The following is a 7670-nucleotide window of genomic DNA, read 5'->3' as shown; positions in this document are numbered from 1 at the left end:
GATATCATGTTTTAGTGCACTCCGATATTGATCGAGGATTCGCCCACTATTACTAAAATCACTTTCAGAGGCAACAATTGATATGAGAATACACAAAATATCACGTGCAATTGCAGAAACCTCAGGAAATCTATATTGGTTGGCTTTCCAAAAATGTAAGATATATAGCTCAATTTTTCTATCTATTTTTTGTTCATCAAGATACATCTCCAATTCGGATTTTTTTGGCATTTTTACCTCCTCCTCAAAAGAATCAAAATCCTGTTTTGGAAAGTAAGAATTGAGCATTGGTACAAATAAGTTAAGCCTCAAAGGAATTACACATTGTTAATTAAAAAAAGTTATATCTACAGAAATTGAGAGTTTTTATCGGGCAAGTCATGCATATTATGCAAGCAGTAAATAAATCATGAAATTCAGCATTGTCAAACTTTTGATCAATCATAGAAATAGATGCACTAGAACCAGTTTGCAATATGAGCTGTCCTATATCACGTAAATCTCTTTTCTTACAATTTTGCAAGTATCTCCTTAAGTTACCAGTGCCATTTTTACTATCACATAAGTATTGAGCACCACATCTTTTACATTTACACCTTTGTTTACCATCTGTAGGATTAGGTAACATCTCAAAATGACCCCAAACCTTAAAAGTCATCATTCTACACTTCTTAATTACGACTGAACCATCATCACGTGCATCATCAGATGCATCTAAACCCTCTACCACATTGTCTTCAATGCGAACTTCATCATTTTCTTGAATATAATTTTTAGGAAGAGTGTTTGAATCCTCCATCTATTGCAAAAATAATATCTAATTATACAAATGAAAAATGATAATTTACCTTAAAAAAATATCCAACACACAAATACAAAATCAGTAAAATTTAGAATGGGTTGTAATAGCATATAACACTTCCAACAGTCAACAGGCAACAACCAACAGGAAACAAAGAATTCCAAATTTCCAATAGTCAATACTCAATACACTGAGTCACTGATATACTAATAAAGTAAATAAGTAATAAGTGAAAACAGCCACAACTCACAAGGCCGATAACAGCCACAAGGCAGACAACCCACAGGCAGTAGCCAACTGCTAACAAAAAAGTCAAGCCAATTGCTAATAGATATTGCCAATTTCAAAAACCCACAGGCAGCATGCCATTTTTAAAAACCTAAGCCGAATTTCAACAAAAATCTGTTTGTCTTTATGATTTCACAATAAAGTAATAAACTAATTGAACTAAACAGTTAAAACTTAAAAGCACAAAATGTGAAGCCCTAATCGGTATTTCAAAGCCACAGGCCCACAACAACTTCAAATTGGAAAGAAGAATCGAAGAAGCAAATAACTAAAAAAAAATCACTATAGTCTCTTCTCTAGCAGTGGTAGTACCTCCGTAACAAAAAATCAAAAATAAATTGCAACACTCATGAGAAGATAAGTATATAACCGAAAGAAAGAAGAAAGTTAACCAAAAAATCAAACCAATGAGTCGATGAGTGATGAGTCGATGACGATTGACGAAGAATCAAAGAGCCGCAAAGGCGCAGAGGAGGAAATCTCAGCAAAATCGACCAGCTCACCAGCCCTAGCTTAGGGTTTTCTCGCTCGAAGAGAGGGTAACTCTAATTACCAATCATACAAGAAAGCTAAATCTTACACATCTCTCAAAATTAATTAATAATTCTCATGTTATTCCCTCCCATAAACAACTCAAATTAACTCTTGTTATATGATTTACAATAATGAGGATATTGTATGTCATATTAAGAGAACTCTAAATTTATCTTCATATCATCTGACAATCTCCCATTTGGAGAGATTAGTTTTTCATGAACTTGATTACTTGTCAATGGCTAAATATATATCCATGCGGCACCCCAAAAATATTGTTATAATAACGGGCAAGCATTATTCAATTTCAACTAGTTTGAATTGTATCTCATCTAAAAGCTATGAAAGACCTCCTCCGAACACTTATTGTACACCAAAATGGTCCATCAATAACAAATGTGCACCTGCTACCAAATTTCATACCTATATTAAAAAATTTCATACATCAAAAGTTATTGTCTATTCTCTCTAATTGATTCACTTGTATGATTTGGCACCAGGGTTGACTGCGCAATAACTAGCATTATTCACTTGATCATCGTCAAAGTATCTTTTCTTAACCTGTGCCTCCTTTTATTCTAAAAATCTATAATCTAGAAGGTAACTCTCCTATGCTGCCATTATTTGAGCCCTTTAATGAAGTTCCCCTCCAGCACAGTCTCCGACAGCCGATTTAGTTGAGTTGCTAGGTACTCAAATCTCTTGCGATATTTTGCCACCGAGCCTTCTTGGGTCAGGGCAAAGAACTGCTCATAGAAGTCCCCTACCTTGCTGGTTTGAAAATGTTCCTCTTAGCACTCCTTGAACTGCCTCCAACTCCGTACAGGCCATCTCATGTCTTTCCATTGGTGCCACGCCAATGAATTCTCTTTCAAACTTAGGCCAATTATCGTCAATCTCTCATCCTCCGTCAACCCATCGACGGTAAAATATCTCTTTACCTTGCAAATCTACTTTTGTGCATCCTCCCACTCAAAGATTGAGATCTTCACCTTCTTTAACTTCTGATCTCCTTCATTTTTCCTAATTCCTCTGTAATTTTCCATTCCCCTAGTGGGTGTGTAATAACCTATATGTTGACTCTGTTAAATTTTTTTTCTAGAGTCAATATAAGTCTAAATCACAAACCGTCTTCGCCATAACATTGTTATTGTAATATTTTACTTGCAATAATTTTTTCATAATTTGGCTACGATAAAAATCCTTAAGAAATTGTTACCTTTCGGTACAAGTGAGGATTTTGTATCCATTTTACAAATTGATTTCACCAATATTTTTTAAATAGAATGATTTATTTTATGAATATTTTTCTATAATTTTTAAAGCCTAAAATGATTTATATGAATTTCATATTGAAATATTGATTAAATTAATTATATAATATTAAATTATTATTTTATTCAAAATATCTCAATGTATTATCTTTTTAAATCATTAAATACTTTTTTTTCTCTTCTTACATTCGGCAATATAGAATGAATAAGAGAATATGAGAAATAAGTGAGGAGAGAGAAAATAGAAGTCCGGATTTGGAGGTTGCAAAATGATTTTCGTTAGTCGACTTAGTTGGGAGAATCACTTGTCTCCCTGTAAGGAATCTTTACTCTATTTCTGATTTAAAAAATTTTATGTTTTTAATATTTTTTTTCGATCAAATTTGTGTTTTGTTAAAAAAAATGAGAATAATTTCGTATTAGTAAAATTTTTACCGCGTAATTTTTATATTTTATATAGATTGAAATTAAGAACGTTTTGAGTATTTATTTTAGATTTTTTACCCGGTGATTTTAAAACTACAATGATTTTTGTTTACTCATAAATTTATTTTGATGTTTAAAAATAGTGATTTAGTTCAACTAAAAATTTAGAATATTATTTTATACAATATTTAATAATTTGGTTAAATTCTAAAAATGTAAATTTTTGCTCAGTATGATTTTTGTTGTCTATCGTTAGGACATTTTTGACATTTTTTGAATTATGCTTAATTATGTATTATTTTGCTGCAATATATTAGAAATGAATGTGGATATGTGATTAAGATTACTGTTATAACTGTGATTATAATGTGTGTGTAAAAGACAAGTAAATACTGGTTGATCCGTTGGTTGGAACTAATTGACATGTACATGATGATCTTTATACCCTTTTTTTATTCTATTCTTTTAAAATATTTCTTTGCCTTTATAATCTTTTGTACCTTTAAACTCCACAAACATTTCTCTTTATTTATGTACATATTATTGTAAACTTTCTAAAATTTTAATGAAAATCTTATTAAGACATAAAATCATTTTATTTTACATAAAATTTGGTTTAATTTTATTTTGTTCTATTCATCTCTCTTAAGAATCTATCTTGAAAGATTTGTAATTTTTCATCTTTCATGTTTCATCATCTATCTCAGTTTATTGTTTTCTTTTTAACTTAATATACATCTACAACTATTAATCTGAAGTATGTGATTTAATTATCTTTTGGAATCACCTCATGTTCATAGCTCAAAATTTCCTTGATGTTGGTAAAAAGGACTTCAATGTAGCAAGCAAGAATATCATATTCATAAAATTAGCAAACTATGACAGTTAGCTTGTTTTGCATCTGAAGAAAATACAAATGAGAAGATGAACTATACCTCAGGGATAAAAAATTTTCCTGTTAGAAGACAGAAGGCAGGCAAAATGCAGTAAGTAATCAAGGGAAGAGCAGTCCAAGCATGTATAGTCAAACTTATGTAGGATAATCGCTGCAGACACTTCATACCACCTCCATAGCTATACCAAATAGGACAATGCTTGCTGAGAAAAATCTCAACTGATCCCTGCGCCTGCTGAAGAACTAGATGAAGATAATCTGAAAGATCTGTTGGAATAGAACTCTTAAATGCTGTTCTTCTTGGCATGCAGTAAACAGATCGCCAACCATGGCAATGCATCTTGAAGACAGTGACCACATCCTCGGCTGCTGATCCATAAATCCAGCCCACCTGCACAAAAAAAAAAAGGTATAACTAGTAAAAGAAGCAAGAAATTGATTTTAATCATTTATCTAACTCATTTTAGAAATTGACGATTTTTTTCCTCGATCATCTTCTATGTGAAAATGAAATCATTATATTTGAAGGTTTTATGTAGTTTAAGGCTTTGATTGGTATAGTTGTGCTGACAATATGCTTTTGTTTTGTTTTATGTAATAAAATTATTATATTCGCACGTAGATATACAAGTTGTTTTATAAGTTCATATGCTTATGACCATAGAAAAAGTGTACATGCAATTCAATGCATACTGTTTGCAACAACAACATCATCAAGTTTTTATCCCACCATGTGATGTGGGCTACATGAATCCTTTTTCTCTATTGTGTTCTATTAAGAGTCAAATTCTCATTTAAATCTAATAAATAAAGATCATAATAAAGTTCTTTTAGGTCTACCTCAAACCTCTCTTAACATAGGCCGGATCTAAAATATCTACTCTCCTAATTGGGTCATCGGAAGGTTGACGCTTTAAAACTTTTTTCACAAAATTTAGTGGGAGGACACTGGACCAAATTAAGCATAAAACCATCCATGTTGATTTGTGAAGTATATCTTACTAAATGTTGGATTATAAAAAATTCCGTCATTTTCTAATTAGAATTTTCTATCTACAAAGAATCAAATGGGCCACAAGTTGAAAAATTAGCTCAACATACCTCCTTTCCCCATGCGGTCTTGTCCTCATAACCACAACTTACAACTTGCAATGCCTCCTCCAAAGCTGAAGCATAACTATTGAACATTGAAATCCTAGCATTTTCTGTAAGTGTGGAAGCTACAAATGCAGGTGAACGGCCAAATTTCTTCTCAAGCCTGTCTAAAGGCACTAAGGAAGACATCTCTAGATCTTCACCTGCAAGTAAATTAAACTTAGTATAATACTTTTCAAACTAATTAAAACAAGCTTTAAGTAATAGTCAGCAATCAAGCCTTCAACATCCTCTAGGATCAAGCCTTCAACATCCTCTAGGATGGTCTCAAGTGAATGAACTTGCGCAGATATCTCCCTATTCTGCTTCAGAAATTTCTTATTTTCCTTATTTTTATGTCTTCTTTTACCTGTTATTTTAGCTGGATTGCAAAGAAAGCACCATTTTGGCCAACAATTACATGAATTTCTCGGGTGCTTTTCTTTCATTGGAGCTTCAATTCCATAAATAGCTTGCCTTCTGAAAACACATCCAGTGCCTAAATAGATTGGTCCTTGGATCCCATCAAGACCTTTCATGTTAATCTGTTCGTGAATGGAAGTGCAACATAGTAAAGTATCAGCATATATATGATACTGAACTATCTAAAATCGTTTGCAAATATTTAATAACTTAGTGTCATACATTGAAGAAAACTACACGATCCGAATAGTTGTCATTTTGATTATTCCCATCAAATTTGTATGGAAACTGCACGAAGCAAACCTTTCTTCCTGATGTGGGATCCATCATAAAGCACATGGCTTCTCTTAATGCTTTACTGTTGTTTATATAATGTGTGCAATCCAGGTTCAAAATGAAAGGAGCATTTGATAATACTCCTGAAACACGTATCTGGAATTGGATTTATCAAAAAATAATCAGAAAGACTAACTCAGTCGCTGTAAAATTTTCTTGCAGAAACCTTAAAGAGACGGGGGACTTGGAAAATACATCACCAGAGCATTCATGGCACCAGCCTTTTTATGGTGATTAAATCCTGGTCTTTTTTCACGAGATACATAAACTAAACGTGGTAGCTTATCTCCATTTGCATCCAATGAATCGCCATGACCCAGAAATACCTGCTCAAGCATATGCATTACGAACATAAAAAAAACAACTTTTGAAGGTAAGATTCAAATATGGTATTTATTAAAGTTATTTCATGGGAGAAAGTCTAATTTATTACTACCCCTCCAAGAACATGACATTAATGTTGTTAGTTTAGTGTGGAATATGATTGTGTCGATCAATTGTGTTGTACTGCTGTTTTGGGCCTCAATTCTATCGGTTGAGCTCGCTGGGTCCTCCCCTTGTTTGAGTTTGGGTGCTTGGACCAAAGAATTTTTTCCCTGTACAACCGTACAACACTATGGCGTTGTGTACCTGAGTGTTGTGGCGATGTATAGTTTGCTTTTTAGACAGATAGAGAGATGAGCACTATGGTGCTCCAAATGTTGGCGCTGCGGCGTTATCAGGCAAACTGGAGAAGGAGAGTTGAGCGCTGTAGCGCTCCAAACGTGGAGCCGTGGCTCTGGGAGACGGGCTGATAGTTTTCTTTCTCGATTTTATTAAGGATTGCATCCCTTGGTGGTTTTTATATGTTTATCTTTGTTTGTTTGTAAAAGAATGGTACAGGGGTAAAGAGAAATATGGAGAGATCTATTCTATTTCTCCTAAATTTTCATAGTGAATTTTTGGGTGTAGTGTGACGCTATGATTTTTTTTCCGGTTTTAGGTTTTTCCACGTTAAATCTTGGTATACTTTCTTTTCGTTGCATTTTCTCTTTCTTGTTTGTGTTCATTGCGTGGTTTACTTCCCAAACAAAAGTTAGTAACCACGGATACTATTACATGCATTATACTTTTGGACTTTATTTATTTATCACATTTATATAAAATATCTAATAACATTACGACTTAGATGCTTCCGTTTATGTAATAAATGTAATGTTGTTGGATGTTTTATATAGATATTCAAATAATGTACAATATCATATGTTAAAGAAGATAAATGTTATGTTTATTTATCTGACATTTTACAATACTGATAAGGGGTATTGTTGGGTGTTACAATAAATATATTGCGCACTAGCCACATTAGATTATCGAAAGAACAGGATTCTGTTACGCCGGCCCATCCTGGGCCAGCTGGACCGGTCCACCCTGGACCGGTCTTGGCTTACAGCCGGCGAAAGAAGCCCAGCCAGAGGGGGGCAGAAACATCAAGGGGGGCCCACTTGATGTAACTTTGCCTCTATCTTGGACTGATCTGCAGCAACTCCCTCCTGGGATATCACATGCCCCAGGTACT

At 33.5% G+C, this 7670-nt stretch overlaps 1 long non-coding RNA gene across 1 annotated transcript; it reads left to right on the top strand.

The window, feature by feature from the left end:
• Positions 1 to 3389: 3389 nt before the first annotated feature.
• Positions 3390 to 7050, top strand: LOC114580595. Its single transcript, XR_003702057.1, has 2 exons — positions 3390 to 4628; positions 6275 to 7050. It is a non-coding gene; the product is annotated as an uncharacterized LOC114580595 (long non-coding RNA).
• Positions 7051 to 7670: the final 620 nt, after the last annotated feature.

Source organism: Dendrobium catenatum, unplaced genomic scaffold (genome assembly GCF_001605985.2).
Source record: "Dendrobium catenatum unplaced genomic scaffold, ASM160598v2 fragScaff_scaffold_1117, whole genome shotgun sequence".
Classification (NCBI taxonomy): domain Eukaryota; kingdom Viridiplantae; phylum Streptophyta; class Magnoliopsida; order Asparagales; family Orchidaceae; genus Dendrobium; species Dendrobium catenatum.
The sequence above is the reverse complement of the archived record's forward strand: the minus strand, read 5'-3'. Positions and strand labels throughout refer to the sequence as shown.